General features: G+C 36.1%; 1 pseudogene; it reads left to right on the forward strand.

Annotated features, from left to right (window-relative positions):
* The window catches only part of LOC121492730, a 68,248-nt pseudogene that overhangs the window by 19,893 nt on the left and 28,562 nt on the right, over positions 1 to 19,793 (forward strand).

The following is a 19,793-nucleotide window of genomic DNA, read 5'->3' on the forward strand; positions in this document are numbered from 1 at the left end:
ACAATTCTTTGCCCCATGGTCCCCCAACCTGGCTATTGTTTTCCTTCAGGCCAGCACATAGATATCAGCATTCAGCTAAGAAAAATACTCTAGTTTTGTTTTATAATTTTATTTTATTTTCCTTTTTACCTTCGACCCTCTTGTAGTTTTTTAATTTAATTTAATTTTAATTTTAATTTTTTTTAAGATTTTACTTATTCATGAGAGACACAGAGAGAAAGAGGCAGAGACACAGACAGAGGGAGGAGCAGACTCCATGAGGGAGCCTGATGAGGGACTGGATCCTGGGACTCCAGGATCACATCTTGGGCTAAAGGCAGGTGCTCAACCACTGAGCCACCCAGGGATCCCCAAAGGATTTTATTTTATTTATTTATTTTTAAAGTAGGCTCCATGCCCAACATGGGGCTTGAACTCATTACTCTGAGATTAAGAGTCACATGCTCTGTTGACTGAGCCAGACATGCGCCATTGACCCTCTTATAGTTTTAAATGACTCTCCTGAGTAGGTTTGGCTCACCCTTTTGACATATAATAGTAGTGAGATCTCCTTTTCACAAGTTCCATCCATACTAAGGGGGATAGATCATATAGGGTATGTATATAACTTGTGGGAATTCTGCAGACGTCAGCATGTTTGCATTGTTCCTCTAAATTGAAGCTTGTGTTGTTCCTTAAACCCACATCCAGAAAAATTGTCCTAATCTGTACTCCTGTTATTTGAAAATCTTTCTCTATTTTCTAGAGTTCAGAGGAAAAGAAAACAATTGAGCTGGTCAAGACTAAAGAGTCAGCAGGTCTACCATTTTTTCATAATAACCTAACAGATCCAGTGCTGATAGAAATGTTAATGGCAGATCGGTATCATGTAGGAGTCAATGATAAGATTATGATAACAGGTAATCCTCAAATATGGACTTTTTAAAAAACTGTTTCTTAAACAATAAATATTCTAATTTTTTAAAAAAATATTCTAATTTTAAAAAACAAAAACAAACCAAAAAAAGTAAAAATAATACTTGCTCTTCAGGGAATATTGAACCTACCGACCTTGGACACCCAGGTGTCTCATGTTCTCAATACTTTTTGATCTGCCTAAGCATACATGGGGGCATGACCAGAAGTGTCCCACCTTTATGTGCCAATGTATATATGAAAATCCCTGGCAGGTCCTGAAGGTACAAGTGAGTTATATGAGTAGGTTTATCACACTCTGAGTATACTATCTCTTCTCATAGGACCTCCCCACCCCTCAAACTCAAGCTACAAAGAATAACTTATAACTGTATGAGCAAAAATTAAAAATTATAAATATAAAACATAGTATATAAATGTTTTATCTTGTAAGTTGTCATTACTCAGAAATAGATGACTTTGACATTCTCTCTTAGGAGTGGCCCTAACCATGAGTAAAAAATGGAAAATTCTCATAAGAAGTAGAATTTTGAATTGACGTTCACTAGGTTTAAATGGACTGATGTCTAGAAGAAGAATCTGTTGATTCTGGGTTTGACTGGATAACTTGAAGAGAAAAGGATTAAATAATTGGTCGGTAAAGACAATATGGATAGATCTCATACAGAATTTAATGAGCTAAAGAAGCCAGGAATGATGGCAATGATGACAATGACGATAAAAAGAAAAAAGAAAAGAAAAAGGAAGGGAAGAGAAAAGAGAAGAGAAGAGGAAAAACAAAAATAGCCAAATTACTGAAACAGTTCAAATGTCCATCAACTGATGAAGGAAAAGAGGGAAATCTTGTCTTTTGCAATGACCTGGATAGAGCCAGAGAATATTATGTAAAGTAAAATAAGTCAGACCAAGGCGAACACCATATGATTTCACTCATATGTGGAATTTAAGAAACAAAATGAACAAAGAGGGGAAAAAGAAAGGAGGGGGGCAAACTAAGAAACAGACTCTTAACTATAGAGAACAAGCTGATGATCACCAGATGGGAGGTTGGTTGAGGGGATGGCTAAACTAGGTGACAAGAATTAAGGAATGCACTTGCTGTAATGAGCACCAGGTGATGTATAGGAGTATTGAATCACACTATATTGTACACCTGAAACTAATATTATACTGTATGTTAACTAACTGGAATTTAAATAAAATCTTAAAAAATATAAAATTTTTAAAAGTCTATTTGATTATATTCATAGAATATTCAAAACCACACAAAACTAATCTATGGCAATAGAAATCAGGAAGGTTGCTACTCTTGTGGGTATTGAAACCAGAAGAAAGTATATTGGACCTTCTGAAGAATGTGTAATGTTTTATTTTATATTCTCACTGCTGCTTGTACGGAAGTGCCCAGTTTGTGAAAATTCATTGAGCTGTGCCCAGATGGTTTGTGTACTTTTGTGAATGTAGGCTATTATCAAAAAAGCCAAACAATTTCAGTAAATAATTAATCTCAAGAAATTTTTTGGAAGAAGCCTATAGTTGGACCTCTAGGAGTGGGCCTAGAATGGGAAAAATACATTTGTTCCTACTGTAGAAAAAATATCTTCATAAACAAGTGTACCGGATAACAGATTTTTTAGAATATCAGCTATCTTCTTTCTCATGTAGACCACAATTTGCATAATGAGCTTATGATTAAAATGTTCATAGTGGCAGGAAGAAACCTTAAAAAATAGTTTTCCTCCTCTCAAGGTAACGTAGCCACAGACACTTATGAATGTAAAGTTACCAACAAAAATAATTAAATTTTACTCCTTAATATGTCTCCACACTTCAGGTGAACAGCCAACTACGTGGTGGCTTCAAGTGCTTACATTAGAATCCTTTCAGATCTGGGGTTGGGGGGAAGATTTTTTTTTTTTAATCAGACAGAAACTTACTGTAGATGTCTATTTTATTTTTAGACTAGAAGCATGCTTGCTCAGGAACCTCCAGCCTTGGACTAACTAAATGCTTCAAAAATTATCATTCTATTCCACAAGCACTGTCTTCAACTGAAATAAAATAATGTTTTGAAACCATTCATTCTGCTACTCCAATGACAGAAGCAACTGGCTTTATTAAAAAGTGGATGCATATGCAGCTGTAGTTCCAGGAGAGACAACACCCCAGGAGGTGAAGTTGGCTTTTCTGCACAATGTTGTTTACAATATAAACCCATGACAAATATATGTTGCTTTCCTGTCCTTACCCAGAAAGCTAAATCTATGAACAGATTAACCTAGAAAATAGAGTTAGAAGAAGGTTTTGTTACTGCACATTCTTATATGTAATATTATACCTCAAAATCTTTTTTTTTTTTGCACTTAGGAAGATGGCCTCTGTCTTCCATATATATATATTTTAATATAGCAAAATGATATTTCTACAAGCCTGTCTTTTCAATTCTTCTTGCAATGGAACAGGGTTACATGTTTTACCAGAATGAATGACCCGATAATCAAGAAGTGGAGAGTTTGCTACAGAAATATGGGTAGATCCAAGTAATACTGTGGAATGTTTCTATGTAATAACAGGCCTAATAATAAATATTAAATAAGACGACGTAATAGGATCCACAGAGGATCCAAAAACAAGGGATGGATAACTTAGTTCCATTTACAAGACTAAAAAAATAAGGAAGTATCCTGAGAATACTCTGACGAAGATGAAATCATATGAAGTAGAAATTTTTAAAAAATCAATGACAAGTTTACTTTGCATAGTCATTTGTAGCATTGCTTACTCTTTCACATATATTTCCTTTCTTTTGCTTTTGTCCAATATTATACACAAAGTGCGTTGGTTGATTTTGTCCATAGGCCACAGGGTATTGAGATGCTATAATGACAGAGCAAACCAAAAAATATACATAACTCAACGAACATATACATCACCTTTGGAAGCATTAGCCAAAAATCATTTTTGGTTTTCTCCTACTGTAAATGGAAAAAGATTGTTTTTAATTGAGACACACGATGTAAAACAGGAACATTTTAGGAATTGTATTTATAGAAAAAGGAGTGGGTTAGTACTTGCCTAAGACTTTGGACAGGTAGGGTATGTAAGATAATTTCTTTTGTTTTTGCCTTATTACCCCTTCTTTTCCTGGGAGCAGATCCCAATCTCTATGACAACAGGCAGAGGCAGTATGTGATGCAAATTGGCTCAATCAAAATATCTCCTGCCCCTGACACTCAGATAATCTACACTTCTGTGAACATTAATCTATAATACAGAGGCTGAAGATTTATTAAATTACATTATTTTCAGGCTTCATCCTGGTGAGACTGTCCCAAACTTCTGCTGGCATTCCCAGTGTTGCCCTGAATGTTTAGCTTTACCTATTTCACTATCCTTTATATAAATCCTCTTTCCTTTGCTTAAGTTAGCTGGATCTTTCTTTGGTTTTTGTTAATCTCAGAAACCAAAAGCCTAAGTGCTACTTACTTAGAGCAACATCCACAGCAATTTGACTTCAACATTTTAATCAAGACTTTTACCAGCTTTTAGTTTGTCAAGCATTTAAGAAGACAAAAGAATTCTCAGATACACAAGTCTCACTGAAAGTTATTTTCTGTTTCTGTTTCATATGGAGATAAGTCAAAGTTTGATGTAACTGATAGTGGTCATTTTACTGAGGAAAGTTTGGTCATTGACATCAGAAACTATTTAAAAGATTGAAATAAGCAGCTATGGTTTACATAAAAACTACAGTTCTAGTACAGGAACTATAGTTATTGAGTAAAAGCTATTTTACTACTAGCTTTCCATGAACCTGGAGCAGTCGTTAGAAAAAATAAAGTGACAATTTTAATTGAATGCCCTAAATGCCAAGGTGAAAGTATCATTAATATTGCCATGATAGACAAATGATGGAGTACTTTGCACAAATTCTTATTTAGGGCTAAAAAAAGTCTTTCTAAAGGCCCAGGGCAGTTACAGGTATACAAGGGGTACTTAATATATATGTTTCTAAGTGCGTGAATTAAAGCATTAATACAAATTGAACCTTGAAGGATTTTGTTCAGTTAGATATAATAAAAAATGCCTGAAATAAAAGATTAATAAGATTATCTAAGGGAAGTTAGATAAAAAAGAAAATACAAATTTAGAATAATAGAATTGGGAAAACAGTCATTGGTAATTCAATAAAAAATAGATATCTTTAAAAATATGATTATACCATCTTTTCCTCTCTCCAAATATTCACTAAGAAAAAGGGAAAAGATTTCATGTTATAAAATAGCAAAGACAATTGACAGATATTTAGGAAAATGTTCCATGTTCTCTGATGTTCTATCAATGTAAGAAGAAAATGCAAATTAAGCCAACAATTAGATGCCATTTTAAAAGCTTTTTTAAAAAAAAGTCCCAAATGATGGTAATGAAAAGACAACATTCCTTTCCAAAGGGTTTTAGAGATTTATCAATCTTTTTTCATTCCCTTCCTCTAGACTTCTTCTAAGCAGCATCTAAGTGCGATTCATTCTGTTTTCCAAAGTTCCTCTCCAATCTCTTCTCCTTTCCACTGCGCATAGATGCCACTTCAGCTTAGTTTATTTAAGATCTTAGCTACCTAAATTTCCACAATTACCTTCTATTTTGTCCTTCAGCCTCCAGTCTTAGTCCCCTTGATACATTCTCCTCCTTCAGCTACAAAGCAAATTTGCTCCTGCTGTTCCTCTGACATTGTAAAAGCATCTTTTTTGTTCTTAAAATCAAACTGATTAATATGTTTTTTACTCTGAAATTTACTTTTGTGCTCCTGTTCAATTACTCATTTCTTCATTTTTCCCCTTTCCTCACCCTTCCACACCATCTCCCATTCTGTAACTACCAACTCTAAGTTTCAGGCAGCTCAACTTTCATCCCCCCATGTTCTCACTTACCTCTTGACCTTGGCCCAGATTTCTTTACCCAAAACATGCTTCCTTTAATCTGACTAATCTCTATGCATCTTAGACATAGATTCAGTTTTGATATCAATCAATTACTCATTATTACGATTAGTTTCTTTCCAGTTAACTCCTATGGAAATCTATTACAGCTATCTGCATTTGGTTTCATTTAACCCAAATCAAATGTAAAATTTAAAAATGCATTAAAGTTTACTTGTCTTAAATCTATTTAAAAATGAATTTTTAACCCACTTTATAGTTTTTATTTTATGTTTTCCTTGGATGATTTCTCTACAAATTTAATGTATCTGTACAGTTCATATTATCATCTCTGTTGTGTGTTTTTTTTTTTTGTCTTCTTAGGATTTTTCTTTAATTAAAGACATTTTTTTTTTGAAAATTTAAGTAATTTATTCTAGTGCATAAGCAATTTTATCAGGTCATATCCTGAAAATGTCAAATATTTATATTTTTGATGTGATATTTACAACAGAAATATCTTAGTAACAAAAACTTTGTGCCCTTTTTATGGTATATGTTGAAAAGAGACATTTCATGAACATCAACCTTTTTCCCCAAATATATTGAAAAGATCAAGAACATACTGACAGTACATTTTATTGGTATGCATAGAAATAGGTGACATAATATCACAATGTAAAATGTTATCTATTTTACTATTTTCCCCATTGGATAGAATATCACTGGTTTTACCCTAATATTATTCAATTAACCATTCATGAAAAGTATCCATAAAAAAGACTGCAATAGAACAGTATCCACATATAATCTAATATACATAATTGTCTTCCCCTTTTTAAATTAATTAATTAATTAATTAAAGGTTTTATTTGTTTATTCATGAGAGACAGAGAGAGAGAGAGGCAGAGACATAGGCAGAGAGAGAGGCAGGCTCCATACTGGGAGCCCAATGTGGGACTTGATCCAGGACCCCGGGATCACAACCCAAGCCAAAGACACATGCTCAACCACTGAGCTACCCAGGTGCCCCAGGAACCTGAGCTTTTAAAGAATGTGAAATTTCTTCTGAAATGCTCTATAAGGAATACTATTCATTGAATTTTCCTCAGAGAGATACCTATACTATACTTTCATTGAGAGGAATTTTAAATGCTGAAAAAAAAAAGTTTAAATAAAAAGCAAAGGGAAATACATGGTAAGATTCCATTCAGATTTAAAACGTTTGGTATCAGATAGAGATAGTAATTCTCTGGCTCAGGATCCATTAGGTAACCTGGATGTGAGGGGTGAAGACATTTAAGATTATCTCCATTTCATAAATAAAGCAATGGAATCTTAGAGCACTTTCATCCTCCGTAGATTGTCGTATAGAAGCAATATTCAGACCTAAGTTAGTCTAGCTCTATAGTCTGTGATTTGAAACATTTACTTCCCACCACCGATTGTACACGTAGCAATTTTAATGTAATACTTGATTTAAAAATCTTATGCATTATGTAAGAGAATGGTCTAGTTTCATTCTTCTGGATGTGGCCGTCCAATTTCCCAACACCATTTATTGAAGAGACTGTCTTTTTCCATTGGATAGTCTTTCCTGCTTTGTCAAAGATTAGTTGACCATAGAGTTGAGGATCCAATTCTGGGTTCTCTATTCTGTTCCACTGATGACTATGTCAGTTTTTGTGCCAGTACCACACTGTCTTGATGATCACAGCTTTGTAATATACCTTGAAGTCAGGCATCATGATGCCCCCAGCTGTGTTTGTTTGTTTGTTTGTTTTCAACAATCATCTGACTATTTGAGTGGGATCTTTTCTGGTTCCATGATATCAGATAAAGGGCTAGCATCCAAGATAATAAAAAAAAATGTCAAACTTACCACCCAGAAGGCAAACAATTCAGTCAGGACATGGGCAAAACATCAGGGAAATACAAGTCAAAACCACAATGAGATACCACTTTACACTGGTGAGAATGGGTAAAATTAACAAGACAGGAAACAACAAATGTTGGTGAGGGCATGGAAAAAGGGGAACCTTCTTGCACTGTTGATGGGGATGTAAGCTGGTACAGCCACTCTGGAAAACAGTATGGAGGTTTCTCCAGAAGTTAAAAATAGAGCCACCCTACAGCCATTGCACTACTTTGGGTTATTTACCCCAAAGATAGAGATGTAGTGAAAGAGAGGGGTACCTGCACCATAATGATAATAGCAGCAATGTTCACAATAGCCAAACTGTGGAAGGAGCTGAGATGTCCTTTGACAGGTGAATGGATAAAAAGAGATGATATATATATATACACAATGGAATAGTACTCAGCCATCAGAAATGATGGACACCTACCATTTACATCAGTGTAGATGGAATTGAAGGGTGTTACGCTAAATGAAATAAGTAAATCAGAGAAAGACAATTATCATAGGATTTCACTCATTTGTGGAACATAAGAAATAGTGCAAGAGAACATAAGGGAATGAGGGGAAACTGAATGGGGAAAAATCAGAGAATAAGACAAACCATGAGAGACTCTTAACTCTGGGAAACAAACTGAGAGTTGCTAGAGGGGAGGAGAGTTGGGGGATGGGGTAACTGAGTGATGGGCACTAAGGAGGGCATGTGATGTGATGAGCACTGGGTGTTATACTCTATGCTGGCAAATTGAATTTAAATTAAAAAATAAAAAAATGAATAAAATCTTATGCATCATGTTTCATAACTCTACTACTATATAATTAAGAGATATTAAATGATTAGCTAATAACTTCATGAAACATTTAATTATATTAGCATGACTGACAGGGATTCAAAATAAAATTAATCAAAAATCTCTAGGACTCTGCTGTCTAATCAGTGTATCAGACACAATGTTGGGTCAGAGGCAGATGATGAACAAGGAAATGAGAGTCCTGGAGGCATCCCACTGCCTAGTACTTACCCTTTGTTTCCCTAAGGAAAAGGAAAGAAATATAGAGATCAGGAACTGGAAAGACCTGTTAGGTAGGAGGGGCACTCTGAGGATTTGGGAGACAGACTTTCTACCAACTGGAGTAGAATTTTAATATTTTAATAAATGATGTGACCATACAAAAAGCATGCTGAGTCTTTATCAGCCTGGTTATAGGTGATCCTCACAGTCCAGGGGTGGTAGGGGGTGGGGGGATGTTGCAGTCAAGTAGGGCCTGGGTAGCCAGTTGCCTCATCTGCCTGGCACCCATGTAGTGGTCTCCTCTCAGCACAGGTAGCCTAGATCAGGTGACCTCGTTGAGCCATAGTAACCTTAATTTTCTATGTCTCTCTTAATGCCATACTCTGTGAAGAACTTCTGTAAGTCAAAGTAGTGATGTGTCATCCGCTACTTTATGCAATCATTACTGTTCTAGCTAAATGAAGTAATATGTCTTATATTTATCTGTATTTGTAGTATCTGGGTTACTGTTATTAACCAGAATATAGCCAGGTGAGGCAAGAAACTTGGGTTGTAAATTTGGTTTCCATAAGGTACTATAAAATTTCTTTAAAACTATAAATTGCCTGGAGGTCCTGGGTGGCTGGGTAGGTTGAGTAACCCACGCTTGGTTTAGGCTCAGGTCATAATCAGGATGGAGAGACTGAGCCCTGGGGCAGGCTCGTGCCCAGCGGGAGTCTGCTGAAGATTCTCGCTCTTCCTCTGCCCTCTCCCCGCCACTGTGGTGTCTGCACATACTTTCTCTCTGGCTCTCTCTCTCTCTCTCTCATATAAATAAGTCTAAGAAAAAAAAAAAAAGAAAGAAAGAAAGTATACATTGCCTCCTCAGTAAAAGAATGGGATTGCAAGAGATGCATTCATCCAACTAACAATTATGCGTAGAGTTTTTGCTAATCTTCAATATATCCTTATACCTGAAATCAGAAACTTACATGTTTGAAAAACAGGGCTGATTGTAAAAGAAGCATTTGAAGAAAGTTTTCAAAATCTTATGTTAAAAAAAAAAAAAAGACTCTTTAGGTGAGGTGGATTGTTCTTTGACTAATAATCAAGGAGCGCAAGTGCTGGAGTCAAGCACACCCCAGGTTTGAATTTAAGTTTTAGCATGCCCCCAGAGCAAATCATTTCATGTATCTAATTTTCAACTTTATTAGAAATGAATTAGATTAAAACAGTCTATACTGGCCATTGTCTGGGCCAAGCACTGTGGCATCACCTGGCGCCATACTGCAAGACAATCTGGCTCAGGCTCCCCAGGCCAGCTCCATTATGATTACCTTCTTTTCTGTCCCCCAGAGTTGGGAGGCCATCGGGGCTGCACACACTGTAGTGATGGCAGCTGGGACAGCCTCTGCTGGGGTGTGAGTTTAGAGGTCTGCGTGCAGGGGTTCAGCCCTGGAACCCCCCTCTCATAAAGCAATGCATGGTGCAACATTGAGGAGAGACCATCATGGCTGCAGCGAAGCTGTAGAACCCACTGCTCAGCTGGAGAACAAGGCCACAGTGTTCTGATGGCACCACCTTTCTGGGTCAGTAATGGACAAACATACACAGCACATATTCCAGTCACTTAGTACATCAGAGTCACGATTTACAGTTTCCAGTTTGCAGGCATATTTTCATACTTCCTATTTTGGAAGAAACAGTTGAAGAGAGAGAGGAACGTCTGTGAAAATTGTAATAGGTGATTAGTTGCCACTTGCCCTAGGTGTCTTCTGGGAGGAACTAATCTATTTGTGGTGCTAAAGCAAGGTCACTAGATTTAAGAAACAATAAATAAATAAATAAATAAATAAAATAATTAAAATAAAATAAAATAAAATAAATAAAATAATAAAATAAAATAAATAAATAAAATAATAAAATAAAATAAAATAAAATAAAATAAAATAAAATAAAATAAATAAAATAAAAAAGAAAGCAAAATGGACCTTGTTCAATAAGCTGCCATAGCCAAACTGCCATAAACTGCCATAGCCAAACTGGAAGCAATTGCCTGAGAGTGAATTCTTTTGGAAAAAGATCGCATCAGGTCACTGTGAACATTTCTTTTAATCTATGCCTTACAAAGGCCTAACCTCCAGGAGTACGTTTTTTGTTGTTGTTTGTTTGTTTTGTTTTGTTTTGTTTTGTTTTTTTAATAAATTTATTTTTTATTGGTGTTCAATTTACCAACATACAGAATAACACCCAGTGCTCATCCCGTCAAGTGCCCCCCTCAGTGCCCATCACCCATTCACCCCCACCCCCCCACCCTCCTCCCCTTCCACCACCCCTAGTTCGTTTCCCCGAGTTAGGAGTCTTTATGTTCTGTCTCCTTTTCTGACATTTCCCACACATTTCTTCTCCCTTCCCTTATATTCCTTTTCACTATTATTTATATTCCCCAAATGAATGAGAACATACACTGTTTGTCCTTCTCCGATTGACTTATTTCACTCAGCATAATACCCCCCAGTTCCATCCACGTTGAAGCAAATGGTGGGTATTTGTCATTTCTAATAGCTGAGGAATATTCCAGTGTATACATAGACCACAGCTTCTTTATCCATCATCTTTCGATGGACACCGAGGCTCCTTCCACAGTTTGGCTATTGTGGACATTGCTGATAGAAACATCGGGGTGCAGGTGTCCCAGCGTTTCAGTGCATCTGTATCTTTGGGGTAAATCCCCATCAGTGCAATTGCTGGGTCGTAGGGCAGGTCTATTTTTAACTCTTTGAGGAACCATTACCAACACCAAGGAAATACAAACGATTTTAAAAACATATTATGAACAGCTATACGCCAATAAATTAGGCAATCTAGAAGAAATGGAAGCATTCCTGGAAAGCCACAAACTACCAAAACTGGAACAGGAAGAAATAGAAAACCTGAACAGGCCAATAACCAGGGAGGAAATTGAAGCAGTCATCAAAAACCTCCCAAGACACAAGAGTCCAGGGCCAGATGGCTTCCCAGGGGAATTCTATCAAACGTTTAAAGAAGAAACCATTTCATGATTGGATTGTTTGTTTCTTTGGTGTTGAGTTTAAGAAGTTCTTTATAGATTTTGGAAACTAGCCCTTTATCTGATATGTCATTTGCAAATATCTTCTCCCATTCTGTAGGTTGTCTTTTAGTTTTGTTGACTGTATCCTTTGCTGTGCAAAAGCTTCCTATCTTGATGAAGTCCCAATAGTTCATTTTTGCTTTTGTTTCTTTTGCCTTCGTGGATGTATCTTGCAAGAAGTTACTGTGGCCGAGTTCAAAAAGGGTGTTGCCTGTGTTCTCCTCTAGGATTTTGATGGACTCTTGTCTCACATTTAGATCTTATGAGATACCACCTCACACCAGTGAGAATGGGGAAAATTAACAAGGCAGGAAACAACAAATGTTGGAGAGGATGCGGAGAAAAGGGAACCCTCTTACACTGTTGGTGGGAATGTGAACTGGTGCAGCCACTCTGGAAAACTGTGTGGAGGTTCCTCAAAGAGTTAAAAATAGACCTGCCCTACGACCCAGCAATTGCACTGCTGGGGATTTACCCCAAAGATTCAGATGCAATGAAACGTCGGGACACCTGCACCCCGATGTTTCTAGCAGCAATGGCCACAATAGCCAAACTGTGGAAGGAGCCTCGGTGTCCATCGAAAGATGATGGATAAAGAAGATGTGGTTTATGTATACAATGGAATATTACTCAGCAATTAGAAACGACAAATACCCACCATTTGCTTCAACGTGGATGGAACTGGAGGGTATTATGCTGAGTGAAATAAGTCAATCGGAGAAGGACAAACAGTGTATGTTCTCATTCATTTGGGGAATATGAATAATAGTGAAAGGGAATATAAAGGAAGGGAAAAGAAATGTTGGGAAATATCAGGAAGGGAGACAGAACATAAAGACTCCTAACTCGGGGAAACGAACTAGGGGTGGTGGAAGGGGAGGAGGGCGGGTGTTGGAGGGGAATGGGTGACGGGCACTGAGGTGGACACTTGATGGGATGAGCACTGGGTGTTTTTCTGTATGTTGGTAAATTGAACACCAATAAAAATTAATTAAAAAAAAATAAAGAAGAAACCATACCTATTCTACTAAAGCTGTTTGGAAAGATAGAAAGAGATGGAGTACTTCCAAACTCATTCTATGAGGCCAGCATCACCTTAATTCCAAAACCAAAGACCCCACCAAAAAGGAGAATTACCGACCAATATCCCTGATGAACATGGATGCAAAAATTCTCAACAAGATACTAGCCAATAGGATCCAACAGTACATTAAGAAAATTATTCACCATGACCAAGTAGGATTTATCTCCAGGAGTACGTTTGAGAGCAAATTCTGTTCGCAGTGGCATTAATTGTAAAATGAGGATTGTTAGATAAATAAATGAACTGAAAAAACATTTTTCGTGAAGTCAATCAGTTGATAAGTAGTGGCCATCCCCCTACACAAACCATGGCCTGTTTTATTCTAACTGTACTATTGAGCGGATATTCAATTTTGAGTACCATGAGCAGCACTAGACTGAGTTTGGGATTCCAGGAGGACTACTGAAGAGTTTTTCAGGAAGATGACCTTTGTCCCATCTCCATATTAACTGTAGAAGTTCTGCAGGAGTTCATCAGGAGAAGCGACCTTAATATTCGGATGTCTTGAATATTTCAACAGTTACCCTGTATTTGCCAGTCAGGCCTTTAGCTGGAACTTTCTTCCTCCAAATTAGGGCAGACACTACGTAGCTATGTTTGAATCCTCACAAAATGTCTTGTCAAAGCCAACAGCGCCCAGGCAGGAGACTCTTCATCACAATAGAGTTATGAAGCTTTTCTTCACAATACAGGAAAAATCAAAAGATTTTTTTCAGATATGGCACAAGATTCTCTTCAATGCCGTGTGCAGTTAGCATCTCTTCATGGGTCCATATCCCCCATGTAAGGTCACAGGCTGATTATCGGAAGATTACTGAATACCGTCAATGGAATTGAAATAAAATATTTGGAAGTTGTGGGATTCCCCAGCAGTAATCAGATGTTAACTGTGTTCCCTCCACATGTTTTAAAGTCTATTCCAAATGAACTTTTCTCCTTTGTTAACTGCCTCACACACTTCACTTAATTCTTTGGGTAAAGTGCTTCACTGGGAAGAAGAGTGATAAAGATGCATGGTAGGGGCAGCCCGGGTGGCTCAGCGGTTTAGCACTGCCTTCAGCCCAGGGCCTGATCCTGGAGACCCGGGATGGAGTCCCACGTTGGGCTCCCTGCATGGAGCCTGCTTGTGTCTCTGCCTCTCTCTGTGTCTCTCATGAATAATAATAATAATAAAAGGAACTCAATAAATATTTATATATATATAAAAAAAAGATGGCATGCTATACAAGGAGATGCATGACAAATTGCTGGAGTCCTGCTAACTTGGATCCAAGATGACAAACATTTTTGTAGAGGCTTTTTTATCCAACATGCAGCTCAAGTTTTCAATTCTTTTTTTTTTTTTTAATTTTTATTTATGATAGTCACAGAGAGAGAGAGAGAGGCAGAGACACAGGCAGAGGGAGAAGCAGGCTCCATGCACCAGGAGCCCGATGTGGGATTCGATCCGGGTCTCCAGGATCGCGCCCTGGACCAAAGGCAGGCACCAAACTGCTGCGCCACCCAGGGATCCCCAAGTTTTCAATTCTTATGTTCAGTGCCACCTAGCTGCTCCAGATGGCACAGGAAATCTGACTGTCAATGGTGTGGCTTCTTATGAGGAAGAAGAAATAAGTAAACATCAAGAGGATGATGACAACCAGCTTTCAGATCAGCTGGGCGGGAGTCCTAGGAAGACTTGCTGCAGAACACTGGCAATGTACACATGGTCCAAAGAAACCCTATGGAGCATATATTATCTATTCACAATTCCCAGGAAAACACATAAATTGTTTAAAGGTTTTAAACACACCCACCTGGTACCCCAGCACGCTGAAACAAGTGAACAGAAAGTCATGATTGTTTTCTTGGCTTCTACATTTGGAGCCCAGGCACTGTAGCATAGATGGCAGAGAAACTATAGAAAACATGGTATGAGAAATCATTTGACCCATTTCAATAAAAAACTTGTAATAACCACTTTTCAAATGTCTTTTGTAAACCATGATTGTTCATAAATTAATCTTTTAATGTTTAATGTATCAAATAACAAATCACAACTCCTATTTAAAAAAAAAAAACGCAAAACAGTTTATGTAAATATTAAAACAGCCTATTTAGCTCAATTGTCGCAGTTCTCGGTACCTAGCTCTCACCAAATACTGTTTTATTGTAAAAATTGTGACTTTAATGGGGAAAGGATCACTCAGATCCATGCTGGAATCCTCCTGTCACTTTCGTTAGTTAAGAAAAGAACTAAATGTATGCATGGTAAATGAAAATATCTCAACTCTATGGTTGACCTAGAAATATAGGGCCTTGTTTTAAAAAGCTCTCTTCAATAGCCTTGAGTCTGCAAGTAGAGGCTGATTTAGCCTTCAAATGTGAATAGTTACATAAAAAATTAAACTAGCTAAACCAAACTATATAAACTCTTAAAAGGAGATGTAATAGCTTAGAGTTATCACTTGACATATTTTATTACTTCTTTCCATTCCCAATAGGTAATTACTCCATTGTAATGTTAAAAATTCAGGCTTATAAATGCTGTTTATAAGACTATAAAGAGTTTTTTTTTTCCTTTCTGTAATCTCTCTTCTTTGTCTTGGCAGCCAGTTCAGTCTCTCACCATGAAAAAGAGACAGACGTCAGCAATATGTGGTGAAACAAGATTTAAAAAATAGAATACTCTTTAAAATAAGAGAGTTTTAATGTTAATTACTCATAATTACTCAAACTTTTCATTGAAATTCATCCAATGAATTAAAGAATAGTTGGCTTGAAATTAGACAGTGTTTGAAAGTGTTCTATCTTGCAAAATATATGGTTATATGTATATATTGTGTAGATTAGATAGGCTATGCCCAAATTTTACCAATACCCTTTAGCTAAAAAGTGCTAAACTGATTTTCTCATTATAAATTTATACCTCGGTTGTCAGAGGTTTCTGTGATGCCCCTCTGCTGTCCTTCCCCACTGGGTTACATGAAATTAGCAAAATCAATTTGCCGAAACGTTGTGCTGATACTCTTCAAAGTCTTCAAGTTGGAGGGAAGTGGTCTCGGGCATGTGAACACAGTCATCACATGGATTTTCAGCTCCAACGCTTACTAGGTATGTGAATTTGGATAAAATAAACTCTCTGAACCTCAATTTCTACATTTTAAAAATAGAGAATAAATTTGCTGCATAAAGACCTTACATAGATTACATTAGTTGATGTCAATCCCTCTTACACAGAACCTGGTACCTAGGAGACACTGGATCATTCCTTCTCCTGTTCTATTGTTGAGGATACTAGTGAATAAATCTGTGTCTAAGGGGTAAGAGATTTAGGGGCTTGTAAGGCTGGATATTATTACTATTAGTTATATTCTGTTATAACAGTTAGTTATATTAGTTAGTTATATTCTGGATGGCAATTGAAGATACTAACCACAGGTATCAGCCACTTCTGATGTGTGACATGGGCAGGGTGCTTGGTTCACATATTTCGCTACACCATTTAATTTTATAGACAGTTAAATTTTGGTACCCATTTGCACTACCCAAATAAATAAGAGATTGATCTAAATTAGAATGCTAATTAACCCTATAATTGAGAAATATCCTTAGCTTAGATTTATTTAGGTTTCCAAATTAATATGAATTTGCTAGCTGAGTTAGCTCCCTCTAAGGACGTGTAATCCATTATGTAAGGGAGCAGCATTCTCCATTCTGGATAACTCTCAAAATTTCAGTATCTATTTCTATTTTTTTTTTAAATCAAGGATTAAAAAATATATTAACTCACCATAGAGTTACATAGCTTCTGGTGTATTATGACCCTTTCTATTCATTGCAGTCACACAATTCCATTTCCAAATCAGTATCTTAGAAGATGAGATTTGAAAGTCACCTTTATCTTTTCTGAAAAACACCAGCAATCTATGACTATGGATAGTTTATTTTGTGTATCAATAGCTTGCTCCTTCCTGTTGCTGCATAGCATTTCATTATGGATGTACCCCCATTTATTTATCCACTTCCCAGGTGAGGGGCATTTGGGTAGTTTCTAGCTTTAGTGATTTGAATAAAACTGTTATGTACACATATGTCTGGAATGATGCATAATTGCAGGTTTAACTTTATAAGAAACTACCACATTTTGCATAATGGCTGTATCATTTTGTACATTAACCAGTTATATGTGAGATTTCAAGTCTGAATTCTTTTCCAGCACATAGTACTGTCAGTTTTTCCCTCCTCATTCTAATGGCTATTTAGTGGCATCTTAGTATGCTTGCAGTTTATTTCCCTAATGACTAATGACTTTGAGCATCTTTTTATATGCTTATTTGTCAGCTGTTTATCTTCCTTGGTGACCTTTCTTGTCAGATCTTCTGATAATTATTTTTTTATTGTTGAGTTTTGAGAGTTCTCTATATATTCTAGATACAAATTATTTATAAGATATATGATTTGCAAATAGGTACTTTCCAGTATGGTGGTTTGCCTTATAATTTTTCAACTATGCAATGGTGCAAAAGTGATTTGCATTCAGTGGAAACTGTATCTCAGATTTTGAACTTCAATCTTTTCCAGGACTGGCTTCTGTGGAACAATACTTTCTTGTGATGTTGGGGAGCAGCAATTAACCAGAACTTCCAATCAGCCATGCAAACACAAGGATACCCCTAAGTCATTCTGTACCCATACAACCATTCTATTTTTCACTTTCAGTACAGTATTCATTAAATTACATGAGACATTCAACATTTTATTTTAAAATGGGTTTTGTGTTAAATGATTGTGTCATTTTAGAGGCTAGGTTTAAACTGTGATGTTCAGTATATTAAGTGTATTAAATGCATCTACAATTTATGATATTTTCAACTTATGATGAGTGTATTGGGACGTAGCCCATCATAGTCAAGAAATATCTGTATTTCTTCCTAATATGTGTTTTAATATTTTAATACTCTGAATAGAGTCTTTAACAGCAATTTCTCAATTTTTATTTTATATTTAGCATCCTTTAGCTGTTGTACTAAAAAAATTTTGCCTAGCCCAGTGTCACAGAGATTTCCAGTGTATTTTTTGCTAAAAGTTTTATAAATTTGTATTCTACATTTAAGTTTACAATCTTATTTGAATTAATTTTGTATAAAGTTTAAGGTATAAGTTTGAAATATGTTGAGTTTCTTTTTTTTCCTAATTTTTGTTTTTTTATATGAAAATCCAGCTGTTCTAGGATTACTTGTTTAAAAGATGGAAAGACAGAAAGAGTGTCAGAGGGAGAGAAAAAAAGAGGAGAAAAAGAGAAAAAGAAAGAAAGAAAGAAATCAGTGTTCCTCAGAATATATATGTGATTAAAATAAGTATCTGTATTAGGACTTTCTGAAATCAATTCTAGTGCACATTATTTTATACTCTTGAGCAGGTACACAAAACAATGAAAACAAATAAATTAAACTAGGATTACAAATTTGAGCAGGTAATTTGACAAATGCAACCTGTCTTGCACATGTAGATAACTGAAGGTAAATTCGGCAATTCAATTGTGTTGTCTCTTGTGCAACTCTTTATCTTAAATAAAAGATAAATTGCACTTTCAACTTTATAAAAATGTCCTAGGCTTCAATCTTATTGAAAGGTAATCATTAGTGCATTACTTCAAATATATTAGACTTTATAAAAATCTCTTTTCTAAATATGCAAAGTGGCAAATGTGTTACATACTTTAAATACCGTTTCAGGTCTCCTTGGCATCAATTTTTTTCCCTGATCTTTGGCCCCTTCACTGAAAACTAAGATAAATTGGCTTAAATATGATTCTTAGACCAAGTCTGGTTAGCATAATTCATTCCATAAGTAACTATTAAGTGCCTACCACTCTTACGGTTCCTAAGTGAACAGAACAGAAAATATAAAAATATCTTCCTTTATGGTGCTTACATTATAGGAAGGAAAAAAGACGATAAACAATAATGCAATAAAAGAAAAAAATTATATTGTACATAAGTTGATAAGCATAATAGAAAGAAATAAGGCACAATAAGGATGTCCAAAATATAAAGGTGGCAATTTAAACTATGTTTGCAAAGTTTATTTGATAAGAATGGTTTTAGCAAAGACTTGAAATGCATGGTGTAGTTAGCTATAATAGCTATCTCAGGAGAGTATCCAGGACAAAGAAAAAGCCGGTGCCAAGTCTGAAACACAGGAGCCCGCCACATGAATATACTGAAATATAAGAAGGTCAAGATAACATGTAGAATGAACAAGAGGAAGGAAATAAAAAAGGAGATGAGATCATATAAAAACTTGAGGGACAGTATAAGGCCTTTAGCATTTACTTGGGTTAAAATGGAAACTATCACAGAGCTTGACTAGAGTTGTGGCATTCTGATTTCTATTTTAAAATGGTTGCAGTGTTAAAAACAGACTGAACAACAGTCATGTAGAAGTGGGGGACCAGCTATGTAGGCCCGTATGACTGTGGAAGCATACAGAGTCATGGTTCTCCAAATGGAGAAGTAAGGGAAAACTTCCTGATGGAAGTTACCTTCCAATAATCATGAAATATTAATTGAATTTTGGTGCCTGTTTGATAGAAAATAATTCTCTGATAGCTGTGTTCAATAAGATGAATGAAGTTATTAAGACTTTAGTGGGCTTACAAAAAGAGAGAGCTTGAGTTATCTCCATCCTAAGAATAATAAAAGAAGTTAATACCAGGAGCCTACAGTTTGATACGATTAAGGGATTCAGGAACTATGGTCAAGAACTTCATATGAGTTTGTGGACTTTGCAATTTATTTACCTTCCACTGTTATTATTCACATTCCTAGAATCAGCTAATTTCAGCCATGTTTCTTATTCTTAGGCTCTGAAA

The sequence above is a fragment of the Vulpes lagopus genome, chromosome 6, assembly GCF_018345385.1.
Source record: "Vulpes lagopus strain Blue_001 chromosome 6, ASM1834538v1, whole genome shotgun sequence".
NCBI classification, from domain to species: domain Eukaryota; kingdom Metazoa; phylum Chordata; class Mammalia; order Carnivora; family Canidae; genus Vulpes; species Vulpes lagopus.